Source organism: Zootoca vivipara, chromosome 4 (assembly GCF_965207765.1).
Source record: "Zootoca vivipara chromosome 4, rZooViv2.hap1.1, whole genome shotgun sequence".
Lineage (NCBI taxonomy): Eukaryota > Metazoa > Chordata > Lepidosauria > Squamata > Lacertidae > Zootoca > Zootoca vivipara.
Window position 1 is genome coordinate 80,011,347 of NC_142587.1, and position 14,173 is coordinate 80,025,519.

At 44.9% G+C, this 14,173-nt stretch overlaps 1 protein-coding gene across 9 annotated transcripts in view; it reads left to right on the forward strand.

The window, feature by feature from the left end:
- The window catches only part of ATP8A2 (ATPase phospholipid transporting 8A2), a 325,668-nt gene that overhangs the window by 266,420 nt on the left and 45,075 nt on the right, over positions 1 to 14,173 (forward strand). The window lies entirely within an intron of this gene.

The window sequence follows — 14,173 nt, forward strand, 5'->3', positions numbered from 1 at the left end:
AACATTTAAAAATAGTTAACATGAACAATGAAAGATATGTGTGAGCCTCTGGGTTGGCTTGCCTACACCCATAGCTGCCAAGTTTTCCCTTTTCTCGCGAGGAAGCCTATTCAGCATAAGGGAAAATCCCTTTAGAAAAGGGATAACTTGGCAGCTATGCTACACCAAAATGTTTTAACTAGACACCAAAAACAGAACAGTGAGGATGCCTGGCTGGTGTCTGAGTGTGGGTATGTATAGAAATCTCTGACTTGGCTAGAATGCCACATACTATATAGAACAGGAGTCAGCAACCTTTTTCAGCCGTGGGCCGGTCCACCGCCCCTCAGACCATGTGGTGGGCCGGACTATATTTTGGGGAAAAATAATGAACGAATTCCTATGCCCCACAAATAGCCCAGAGATGCATTTTAAATAAAACCACACATTCTACTCATGTAAAAACACACTGATTCCCGGACCGTCCGCAGACCGGATTGAGAAGGCGATTGGGCCGCATCCGGCCCATGGGCCTTAGGTTGCATGCCCCTGCTATAGAAAGGAAAGTCACGCCTGTTGCTGCACCTAGCTTTTCATCTTGCCCCCCTCCCCACTCGAATGTGCCCTTGCTCATTAGGAAATGTGGCCCCTGGGTGCAAAATGGTTCTCCACCCCAGCTTTAGAGAGTGGCACAATGAGGAGGGCTGACTAAACTCTGGGTTTGGCCCATAAACACCAGTGCTTTCTAACCGAAAGGCTGTTACTAGAAGCAACTTCTATGCTTAAGGCTCTTATGCTTTGACACACTCAGCTTTTTACTTATTTTATGTTTATTGCAACGTGTTTAAACCGCAAGTCCAACTCTCATAAAGCTCTTTTAGAATATACAGTCAACTACAATAACAATATCAAACCCAGCGGAGGACAGTAAAACTTAGCCGCAACCCAATAAGCACTTCGTTTTTGCTTAAAGGCTACTGTAGATGTGGCCATATTTTCTATATATAGTGACCTTTTTTAAAAAAAAACATCTACACATGCCTTCAAACCAAGTCAGCAGCAAAGTATTGTGTGTGACTCTGGTTTGAAATTTTTTTCTACAGTGCCATCCATATTGTGGAATGCCTGCACTGTTTGAGTTGGCTAGCAAAGAATTGGCTGTTTTTAAAAGGCCTTTGGCTGAATATTTCCTCTTTCCGATATGTTGGTGTTTAATTCTGGTGGCTAATTCGTAAATGTTACCGCCATCTTAGTTTTTACGCTAATATTTTGCTTTATGGTTTGGGCTTAGATGACTATTGTTTTATAACTGTTCTCTATTGTTTTATAACTGTTCATGGATAGCCACTGGAAGCTGATTCCTAGGTGGGTCAGAGCTGCTATGCTTTGGTTCCCAGCAGGTGGCTCACTTAGGCTTATGGTCAGGGAGAAGGAAGAGGCAGCTGGGTGCTTAGTGGCGGAGCCAATCCAGCAGTTTGAACAGTGCTGACCCTCACCCCCTCTCCCTTCAAGTAAGCAATAGAGACCTGCACACTAGAAAGCTGGCTCAGAATCTTCCACCTGGCTGGAATGTGTCTTTAAATTCTGGTAGTGTGGCGCTGTGGTCTAAACCACAGAGCCTAGGGCTTGACGATCAGAAGGTCGGTGATTCGAATCCCCGCGACGGGGTGAGCTCCCGTTGCTCGGTCCCTGCTCCTGCCAACCTAGCAGTTTGAAAGCACGTCAAAGTGCAAGTAGATAAATAGGTACCGCTCTGGCGGGAAGGTAAACAGTGTTTCCGTGCGCTGCACTGGTTCGCCAGAAGCGGCATTGTCATGCTGGCCACATGACCCGGAAGCTGTATGCCGGCTCCCTTGGCCAGTAAAGCGAGATGAGCGCCGCAACCCCAGAGTTGTCCGCGACTGGACCTAACGGTCAGGGGTCCCTTTACCTTTACCTTTAATGCCTCTTGCTTGTGGATGGGCATAAGAAGAGCCTGCTGGATCAGGCCAGTCGCTCATCTAGTCCAGGGTCTTGTTCTCACAGTGGCCAAACAGATGCCTGCGGGAAACCCACAAGCAAGACCCAAGTGAAACGGCATTCTCCCCTTCTTCTGTTTCCAAGAACTGGTATTCAGAAGCACTGCTTCCTCTGACCGTGGACAGCAATCACGGTTAGTAGCCATTGATAGCCACGCCCCTTGAATGCATTTGTCCAATCCTCTTTTAAAGCCATCCAGGTTGGTGGGAGCAAGTTCCGCAGTTTAGCTTTGGAGGATAGAGAAGGATGCATGAGTCCGAGTAGAAAATAGGCAGGATATAATTTTTTTTAATAAAGTAAGAAACCAAACTCTAAACTCCTCTGGGTCAGAGGAGCTGAGATTACTTTTCCTCCCCATTGCTGCATAAAAAAAGACAAAGAGAAGTTTCAACAGCAGATTGTGATGGTGGGTCAGTTGTTCAAAGAAAAGAGATGTTTTTAAAATTCATTTGGGGTAGCCCAAGCCCCTTGCAAGAGACAAAGCAGCTCTTTGGATCCTAGCCATGGGGGGTTTAATTGTTGCCAGAGGGGGCGGGGAATTGTTCAGATTAGTATCTGTCATCATTGGTTTTAAGTATAATAGTTTCCTCTTCAGTAGCGGGGATTTAGAGTTAGAAGGTCCTTGCAGCACTTTTTGGTCATGTAGAAACCAGTTGCCGCTACAGGAACTTGACCGTACTCTAAATTTTGCCCACTGATGTTAAGCGTGTGTGATTGCACTCCAGAGCTTAGCGAACTTGATATTAGCAGCACAAATTCCTTACAAATTTGGGTGGGTGGGTGTTTTTTTTTTAATGAAGCCATCATCAAAGGAGCATTGCCGCTGACATACCGGAGTATTAATATCTCTGCACCCGTTGAGCCAATAATATTAATAATAGAAACCCATTTGAAGCCTGACCTGTGGAGTCATTTGAACCATCTGCTTTGTGTCAAATTTTGGCCATTTGGAAAGTGCTAATTTGGGTTAAGTCTGCATGAGAGACTTGTTTAATGAGCAGATTAAAAGGATGATTATATGTCCTTTTAAAAGTGCTTACTTTTTGGAGGGGGGAGGGGGATTGGGAAGGACCTCATGATGCCACTCTCTAATCCTCCCCCCTCTCTTTTTTTTGGCACAACAACATAAAGCAGTCTCTTTTAATTAACTCTGCAGGGTCATGGGGACCCAGGCTGTTTGCTTCATTAAACCCTGATGGCGCCTTTGGAGCAAGTCCCTCTAAACTGCACTGTCACAATTGTATCTAAATTAGCATCCGAGCTTGACCCTCTTTTCACTTCTCCCCAATCCTCAGCTGACAGGGATTGGCAGTAGATGCTAATTGGCGAGGCTTGGCTAGGAACAATGGAGTTGCCAAGATAACAAAAGGACTAATGTTTCTTTCAATATGCATCCAGATTCACATAAGTACCTCTTTTAATTACTAGGAATTATTGTAATGCCCAGTCAATGGAATAATTGACCCTCAACAGCAAGGGCTTATTATGTAATAAGTAATGGCACAGGCCTTGTCAGAGTAGCAGGTAACAGAAGTTGATTTTGCTAGGCTGAAAAGAGCTTTTCTCAGCTAGGCTCCTGTGATGTACCAGGGCTTCCCAGTAGGAGTCCAGCAGAAGGGGACTAATTTGAGTTTAACGGAGAGGAAATGCGCTGAAAGCGGTTTGGGGCTTATCCATAGGATGACAAAAGAGGGAAAAAGGATTGGGTTGGTAGTTTGGCAGCTTACATAAGAGAACGCTAATCACTCTTTCAGCAGGCAGTTGCAAAGACCCCAATTCACTTAACTGCAAGGGCATTCTCCCTCCAGGTTTTGATAAAGGTCTTTATATTGCATTGGATAATTGCAATACTGTATAAACTTTTGCAAACTTAAAAAAATAAACAACGGGCATCACCATCATCACAGTGTAATCATTTTCCAATCGCTACAGAATAATAATAATAATAATCAATAATACCGCATTGCAGTAGCCGCAATGTATGTTACAGTCTTAGCATTCTTTCTCACAATGTTTAACTCTGTTCCAATAACACATTTAAAGGTTTGGCGTTTCTGTAAGAAGTAGTGGGGTGCCATGGCTGAAAGGTGGAGCTCCTGTTCAGAAGGCCCCATGTTCATTCTCAGGCTTTTCTAGGTAGGGCAGGAGAAAGAACCTCCCCGGGTCCCAGAGAGCCACAATAACTTAAAAGTAGACCAGCCTTCCCCATCCTGGTGCCCTCCAGATGTTTTGGGTCTCAACTCCTGCCATTCACCACCCTGGCTGTTGCAGTCGGAAGCTGTGAAGTCCAGTACATCTAGAGGGCGCCAAGGTCAGAAAAAACAAAACTGAGCTTGAAGGGGCAGTGGCCACACTCAGGATAAGGCAGTTTCCCAGATTCATCCTAATGTCCCATAAACATTTAAAATAAATAAGCTGATCTACTACGGGAACCAACAGCTTATTCTGTGATAATGATCTATTGTTTTATTGAATTATTTGGCTTTTCCCATTTTGGGCAAGTAGCATCTTTGGCACTATTAGTAAAGGTTTAGCTACCAACATTTTCTTTCCCCTTAAAGGCCTTCCATATTGGAATCGTGGTGCAATTTTCTATCTGTCCCCTTAACAAATCCTCACAGTTACAGTAAATGGCTTAGAAATACTGAATCATTAACCCACTTCTTCAAGGGTTATACAGTCCTGTTGCACACTTATTTGGTAGTGAACCCCACTAAATACAGTAATACTTATGCGTTCACTGCACATTCAATATTATTTTATTTAAGTTCCCTGTGTGCATAGTTGTTGTTTTTAATAAAAACTTAGGTGCAAGACCCATCTGCTGCTCACATTTGCAGTAGTGCTCCACTTCAGGTTAGTTATTCTCAGCCGACTTTTCCTCAAAATGCAAAATATATTTTTTAAAATATTCACTGATAGAAAATGCATAGTGGACAATTGGGAAAGCTAATTCCCCAATTCAAGCAAAGCTCTGGAGAGAGCCACTATTAACAGATAGGTATGGAAAGCATATACAGGCATGGGAAATCCCTTCCTCCTCGCTGCAGTTTGATCACGCAAACAGGCATGCCGTGTGTCCCCTTGGGAAATGGTGCTTGCAGCCTCATTTATAACAAAGATCTAATCTCGGCAGGCCAGGATATTGCAGGTTTCTGCTAAAGTGCATTGAGCCAGCTGTTGGGGAAAGCTGGCAGAACACAAGCCAGAATTGTTCTTGGATCTCCAAGCAGGTCTTATGAAGTCTTCACTTTAATGTTCACTAAGGTCAGGCCTGCAGAAAAGAACTGCCTAGCTTTAAAAAACAACAACGACTGAGGATAGGTTATTAGAAATAACATTCACTTCTCCTTTTGCCTGTATATTACTAGGGACAAAACTGAGATGGAGTTCTGGTATCAAATTCTCTTACTTTTAATTTCTTTCTTAGCCTGGGGTGGAAAACCTCTGGATATGAGACTCTTCATCTGAGGGCCGTGAATTCGATCCCAGTGTTGGGCATTGCAGGGGGTTGGACTAGATCAGGGGTAGGCAACCTATGGCCCGTGGGCCGGATGCAGCCCAATCGCCTTCTCAATGCGGCCCGCGGACGGTCCAGGAATCGGCGTGTTTTTACATAAAAAATGCATCTCTGGGTTGTTTGTGGGGCATAGGAATTCGTTCATTCCCCCCCCCCAAAAAAAATATAGTCCGGCCCACCACATGGTCTGAGGGACGGTGGACTGGCCCACAGCTGAAAAAGGTTGCTGACCCCTGGACTAGATGGCCCTTGTGGTCCCTTCCAACTCTGCAGTTCTGTGATTCGATGGCCCTCCGGCCTCTCTGTTTGGCCTTTGGACCTTTCCTTGGCTACACTGCTCACTTGCCCTGCTTTGAACCCTGAGTGTTTGTTCCTGGCTGGAATGTGTCCTGAAACCTGATAATGCCTCTTGCTTGAGGGTGGGGGATAGAGAGGTGGTACTAGAAAACAGAGTGCTGTGCAAAGGTAGAATGGGCATTTTTTGCTCCACCCACTTTTTCCGCTTGCCCTGCCCACCATTGCCATGTGGCCCTTGGAAGGTTGCCCAGAAAGGAATGTGGCCCTCAAACTCTTGTCCCTAGCCCTGCTCTAAGCACATTTACTAGCATGCATGGGCCACTCTCACATTATGATTCCTACAGGAAACCCATGCAGTGAGAATGTTACACCTCTGTATAGTGCTAGCCTAGGGCATAATGACAAGTCACCTAAAACACTGGGGCTGTTGTATTACCAGCCAGCCAGCTCTTTCTCTCCAAATGATGTCCAGGCTCCATTGTCATCTTTGCTTATTGTTTTGGTTCAGAAATGACAACTGCCCTTGTCATTTCTGCTTTTTTAAGCAGTTGGTAGGACATTTGACCCACCCATGCACCCCAACACACACATTGTAAGAACACTTTTTCTCCTTCCCAGGCTGTTTAACAACAACTGCAAGGAGACATCCGCTGAGAGATTTAAGGAAGCCAGAGAAATATGTCAGTCAAACGATGATGATAAGCAGGGTATTAATGGAGAGAAAATGTTATAGATTAATTACACATAATTCATACTAAGCCCCTTCCGTTTTAAATTGGCTCTAGATTCACTTCCTCAAATCTGTTCCCAGGTGACACACACCCTCCCCGCTCTGAAAAGTAGTCTGAATTTTGTCAGTTTTGTAGGAGGGGAGAGGAGACAGAGGAAACAGGAATGGCGTCCAGTCAGTCTTGGGGGATGAGTTCTGCCTGACTAGGTCAGCCGATTTCTTTAAAGTCTTAATCACTTCCCTTCAAAGAAGACATTCATGTGGAGAAAACTTTCACTAGGCCAGGCCCCACCATGTTGGGCTTTTAGACTTCATGCACATTGTACATGCATTGTTCATGCACAAAGCTTCAATTCCCTGCACCCTTTGCAAACTACAGTACCCAGGAGTTGATGTGGGTGTGATTTAAATATATGATGTACTGTACATACAGCCATATCCACAAGATTGCTAGTTCCATTATTTTCTTACCTCTGAATCACATATTTACCATAAGAGGTGACCAGATCACAGCAACACATATGAACAATGCGACCTTTGCTTTTTGACCTGCTACCAAATTTGCTTCCAGCCTTATTGGGAGGGCCTTGGGTGGGGTGGGGGAATCCTAGAATCACATAATTCTATGGTCCGACCCCCTTCAATGCAGGAACATACAGGTGACTCGTATGGGGATCGAACCCATGACCTTAGAGTCATCAGCACCATGCTCTAACCATCTGAGCTAACTATGCTCTCGAGATCCTAGGGTTGGAGATTTAGCTGCTTTATAAAATGAATGGATGGATGGATTTCTATACCACCCTTCAATAGGCATTTCTGGGGGTTCACGTAAAGTGCTGCAGATACAACATTAACTGAGGGTTGTACTGTCACGGAAGCATTTTGCTTGCTGCTGGGAGCAGATCCTCAGAATTCAATCTCCGCTTCAACAGCTCCCCATAAAACACTAAACTAAACCTAGCATTGCAGCAAAACGGGGACATCTGTTAACCTTAGCTTAGACAATAGATGTAAATCCCAGCTATATGATGGATTCTTGGCCTGCTGAGCAAGGCAGCAGAAGGGTATTTCGTAACCTCTGATAAGGGATTAACCCTTTTGTTCGAACACATGCACAATGCTTTGATAAAAAACACTCCCCCTCCTTTCAAGGCTGGCAGAACTGGAGGACTGCTGCCCTTTGATTTTATTTAGCCGGCTCCATGTGGAGCGACTTCTCCCTTTCTGTGCCAATCAATGTACAGACACTTTAAGGCAACAGGGCAGCAGGCTGCTGAAATATTTCCATGCACGAGATGCTCACATTCTTCCGTCCAGCGCCATCTCTGGCAGAGCCCATGCAGATGGCTACGCTCGCAATGGTGCAGCACAGATAAATCTGCCCCAAGTTGAGAGGGCTTGTGCCAGAGAGGTTTGGTTGCCAGAATGGGCTCGCTGAAATGTCCATATCTAACAAGATAGCTCAGCCAGTATAGCATGGGTCTTAGGGTTGTGGGTTCGAGCGCCAGGTTGGGCAACCCCCCTGTAGGGGGTTGGACTAGATGATCCTCGTGGGCACTTCCAACTCTACAATTCTATGTTTCTATTATCAATTTTCCACCATGTAATATCCTATATACCAGGTGAAGGAGGGCTTTGGCCTTCCAGGTGTTGTTGGACTGGCACTCCCACCAGCCCCAGCAAGCATGGCCAATGGCAAGGAATGTAGAGAGTTGTAGTTCAGCAACATCTGGAGGAGCCAAAGGTTCCTTACACCTGCTATATACTGCTGTGAGTTGTTGTTTTGCGGGGCAGGGGGTAGGCTGTAAGCCTGGCTCCTTTCTAATTCCTGGATCCAGCACGGATTCAAATCCTGGAGTAGCCAGGGTAGCTTCCAGGTGACGTAATGGTCCTCTAAGTAAGAAACAAACGAAGTGGGTCTGTGCCAGACGGTAAATTGGTGGGATGCCCTCCCTCAACTCGCTGGTATTTAGAAAGAGCCATGCCTGATTTCTGCTGGAATCCAAGGCTGTGGCTATGGAAGAAGCAAGACTCTCTTGGGATGTTAAACCATATATGCTAAAGACACCACAGTCTCCGTTGTCCCTCATTCTGCAGAAACTGAACCCTGGGTAGGCATCTGTAACCCCTGGAATCTCACGCCACTTGGAGATTGGGGTGGCATGCAGCAATGCTATCATTTGAGTAGCCAACACAGCACCATTCAAGAGGAAGGTATCGGCCAACTTGGGGGAACTCTAAGCCGTGTTGGTGCTTTTGTTGTTTTAGGAAGAAAATAAACCAAAAAGCAACATAATGAGGATTGAGCATGCTCAGTGGCCATAGAATACTGGCCAATTGTAGGAGGGAGCGAGAAAGCAGGAAATGATGGGGAGGGAATAGAGCAGGTATCCCCAAACTTCGGCCCTCCAGATGTTTTGGACTACAATTCCCATCATCCCTGGCCACTGGTCCTGTTAGCTAGGGATCATGGGAGTTGTAGGCCAAAACATCTGGAGGGCCGCAGTTTGGGGATGCCTGGAATAGAGTATCCTGAAAACGGGCATGGCTGGCTGATTGGAACCCTAAGCAGGAGCACTCAGCATGGCAACATTTTGCTCCAGCTCCGATTTCCTTGCATGCTTCCTTCCTGTCTCCTCCCCCCTCCCTCCTTCCCCATTCCATTGGTTCTTCTTCTATTTAGCTGACTTTAGGGGCATCCAGATCTCTGAAACAGATGGGCAAGTCCCTTCTTCTCTGGTAGTTTTCTTTCCCTGCTCTTTGCAGGTGTCCAGTTTGCAGGAGAATAATTTTTGTCATGCCTGTAAAATGAAGTAACAGGCTGGAGTGCTTTTCTCATCAGTCGTTGATCTGCTGGCCGGGAGAAGGCTGCTTCCCACCAGCTGAAAGGACAGGCTGCAGCCTCTCCATCCCCAACCAATGGATCTGCCACAGCCTCTCATTGGGAGCAAATCTCCTGGCTTCTGCTGTAAAGCATTATTACAGTTTTGTTCTTAAAAAAGAAAGAAGGCGATTTCCCTTGGATTTTATTAATAACTTAATAGCGAATAGCTTAATAACTAATGCAATAATCCTTTAGGCCACAGTTTCTATGAAAGTATGTTGTAGAAAGCTGAACAAATGCATAAGTTTGCTTAATGAAGAAGTTTTGAGCACACCACCCACCAAATATAGATGAGTTTAAAACATGTAGGAGCTGGACTATGCACTGACTTACAGAGGAACCTTGGAAGCCAAACGATTCGGAACCCGAACTCCAAAAACCCAGAAATAATTGCTTCCATTTTTGAACACGTCTCAGAAGTTGAACGGCTTCTGAGGCACGTTTCTCCATTTTTTTTCAATGGATTTTGCTGTCCACCCATTGATCCTCGATTTTAGAATGTTTAGGAAATCAAACGGTCTTCCGGAATGGATTACGTTCGAAAACCAAGGTTCCACTGTATATTACAGTATAAGGGAGCTTCCCCCCCCAATGCAAATAGCAAGCCTTTGGCTGATTGACATCCAATGCCCTTATAAATGTGGGAGAGGGGATTATTGGTTTGTTGTTGTTCTTATTTTTACTTTGTATTTCATGGTTTTTATATTGTGATTTTATGTTGCAAACTGCCCTGAGATCTGTAGATGAAGGGTGGTATCCATATTATTATTATTATTATTATTATTATTATTATTATTATTATTATTACTATTACTGAAACACAAGTATAGAGAATCCAAGGGCAGTTAATTCCAGGAGTCCAGGGCCGTGAGAGTTGCCTGTAATTATGTATATGTGTGTACAAATATACTGTACAATGGAAAATAATTATATCTGCTTGGTAAAATGATGAGCCAGTAGGGTTGCCATCTGGGCAGGGAACACTGGCCTGCTTTGTGCCTTGGTAGGGCCACATGGTGCCCTCTGGATCAGAGGTGAGAATCCTGTGGGTTTTTTTACTCCAGCTCCCATCAGCACCAACCAGCAGGGCCAATGGGCAGGGCATGATGTGAGTTGCTATACAGTGATATCTGGAGTGCCACAGTTTTCCCATTCATGGTCCATAAAGTCACACCAGGGGGCGTTTAAAAGGTCCCAAAGGATGTCACCATTTATGGGCCATCAACTTTAATAGCAGCCCAAGGAAGATCATAAGATGAAGCTTTATTCTATCTGGCTAAATATCTATGAGTCATATTGCAGCTACAGGCACAGGAGTAGTACTGACAGGGGGTGGGGGGGAGTGGTAAGTTTATATTTGAACAACAGGAGATGTGTTATTAAATGTAGTCTTTCTGTTTCTCCACTGCCCCTTCAGCAGTGTGTGTGTGTGTGTGTGTGTGTGCGCGCGCACGCACTTGTGTTTATGTACACAAGAGAAATATTAAGTGGAAGTGAAATTAAGCTGCCCACAGAATCTATTTAATTTGCTTAGCTGATCTAGAAGGCAAGCCGTGCCTATGAAGGAGTTGAGTCCCAGAAGCTGGCTCCTTCTGCTCTTTGATTGATTAAGTGATGTACCTCCAAGCATTAGAAATATGTGCTATATTTATAGTGTGGAAAATATTTATTTCATAGCTTATTTGAGCAGATGTGAGCAAGTGTGAGACGTATGTTAATATATGGAAACACGTAACTTTTTTTAAAGTCAGATGTTTCCACAGTTTGTAACATCACCAAGCAGAGATTAAATTTCCACTTGAAGCAGGCTGAGCAAGTGCTCTTTGCTTCAGCGTCCTTTGCAGAGCCATATAAACGGCTGAGGGTATGATAAGGAGAAGGCACAGCACAGAATTTCCCTTCCAACCTGCCCTCCGCCACCTGATAAATTACAGATGAGACGCACACAATCAGCATCTGCAGACCTCTTACCCTGGAGTAATTCCATAACAGACAATTGAAGAAATCCGTAGAGTCAGAGATTTGTACACCCAATAAAAAGGATGCTCTGCTCATAGTACAGTGATGGGAATTTCTCAGTAGATCAGGCAGGCTTCTCATCAGATCCATTATACTTGATCTGTAGCCTTGCTCCAGCCTAGAGAGCCATGGTTGAACTGCTCCGATTCCCCACTCAGTCATGAAGCACACTGGGTGACTTTGAGCCAGTCCCAGCTTTCAGCCAAACCAACTTCAAGGGGTTGTTGTTGTGAGGATAATATGAAGGGGCAGGGAGCCATGTACACCATCTCAAGCTCTTTTTAGGAAAGGTGGGATATAAATGCAACAATATACAAAATAAATTATAAATATCTCCAGAGAAGGAATGGTCAGCCAGTTGCATAGCCAAGGTCAAGGGCCATTGTGGTTGGGCATATGTCCGAGGGTCCACAGTCTAGCAGGGGCACCACTGACAAGAGCCCCCTGGACCTGCTCATCTTATTCACAATCACAAACTTGCTTCTTCACCTGCCTCTCACTTCAGTCCAGGTGACAAGGGTGGTGGTGAGGAGGAGGAGGAGGAATTGCAGTAAATGCCACCACCTGCTTTGTCATTGGCTCTTTGTTCAGAACGTACCAGTGATGAAGCAACAGTTGGGGATAACAGCAGTGAGAAACTGGACTCACTCAGGGAGGGAGGGGCATGGACACTGAAGCTAGCACTGCACATTTTCTGCAGCATCTAGTATAGCACAAATGTTTGGGCTGACTTGTTCTTGCAATAGGTTCAGGCAGCGGCAGCCAGAAGGTGGGCTTCCACAGCTGTGGCCCCAGAATTGTGGAACCTCCTCCTTGAAGAAATTAGGAACACTACCCTTTGGTCAGCTTTTTTGAAAGCTGGTGCAAGACATGCATCTTTCACAAGCTTATGATTGAGAAGTTGGCTAGTTGCAGCCATTTTCAGTTGCAACAGTGTTTTGGTGTCATAATGTTTAACTTCTTAGAAATCAGCCAGAAGCAGCTTGCTGGGTGGGGTGGAACTGCCCCTGTCTGGCGGGTAGGTCACTGTTGCTTACTGGGAGAGGGGGGGCAGGGATGTTGGCGTGGTGCAAACTCACCAGCAGAACGAATCCAGCACTCCCAGCAGTGAGTTTGCAACCTCCCTGCTACCTGTCCCACCCAGTAAACAACAACAACACCTGCTGTGAAGGCAATGTAGCAGCTCCACCCCTCCCAGCGAGCCACTTTAGAATTCAGCCTTGTAAATAACAAAAGTTACTAGCCTGCAACTATTATTTTTACTAATCTTGCTAGTCACTGCATTTCCATGCTGGCCACAGAGGAGGGAAAATCCTTCCATGTTTAGCTGGCATGGAATCACAGGCTGCTAGGCCTTAGCAGAACCAAAAAAAGGAAAGGAAACCCCACCTACCTTCTGTCAAATGGACTGGAATTGGGATGGGTCACTCTGTTCCTTCTAAATTTCCATGTTGGCTGCAGAAGAGGGGTTCCCTCCATGGAAAGCACAGAAACCACATGGGCTGGCAGAAAAGGATCAGAATGTTGGGTTTCTCCACTTCCAATCGACTGATTTGCCTGCATGGAATTCTTGTCTTTGGCCAACAGGAGACTTGAGAAATAGATGTCTGTTCTTTTTATTATTAATAATAATAATTTAAAAAATGAACCCACGTTGATCTGTTGGGAAAGGGGTATTGAGGTATTTAAATAAATCAATATGTTTTGCCCTCCAGCTTTTTATCCACATTTGGAGCAGAGTGGTGATAATGCCATATCCCTTTCTTGTGACTTTCACATCAACTGCGTTGCCACATGCCAAATCTGAAATGCAGAGAGCCTTGCCCTGATGAGCGTAAATGGAATAGACAGGCTCCCCTTCTTGCCTCGTGAGCCCCCACTATCTTCCCAGATGCCAGGGAAACAGACTGGCATTGCAGCATGCTTTGAATGTCAGCAGATCGAGCTAACAGAAGGACAGAAGTAGAGCAAAGTTGACAAGGGTATCACGTTCTGGAATTGCAGCCATGTGCAAAAGCTGTCAGAAAGGAACATATGTTTCTGGTCACTGCCATCGTGTATTGAGTTGCCTCGCTAAGCAGCTCTCTTCCTAACCAAGCAAAGCTACTTCATGTTAGGAATCCAAAGCCACTTCAAAAAACTTACGTATTTATTATATATCATGGATCGATTGCTTTCCTGCATGCATGCAAGCGAAGCAATGATCACCTACATGGAACTTATTAAGTGAGCATTCCGTGAGAATTTTAGCACCCGTTGCATTTTCTTACTTCTTGTGTGCCATGCTCTATAGTATGCAAGAGTTTGTGCACATTAGGGAATGTTGCATTCTTTGCTTGGCTTGAGAGGCTTGCCCTTGTTGCCATACGTGGTACAGTGGCCTTATTTTGCTGGGTATTTATAGTAAGGATTTTGGAGAATTCTGTCAGAAATGGAAACGGGAGGAGAAATTGCTGCAATTTGCATCTGAAGAAGTGTGCATTCGCACGAAAGCTCATACCTATGACAAACTTAGTTGGTCTCTAAGGTGCTACTGGAATGATTTTTTTTAATTATTTTTTTGACTACGTCAGACCAACACGGCTACCTACCTGTAACTTGCAATTTGCGTGTTTGTCCAAGGTCAGGAACAGAAATCACATAAGTGAATACAAGCAGTATTTGCTATCATTGTTGTTGGTTTTCCCCCCTGCAAACATCATGTAAATAATCACATTGTTTT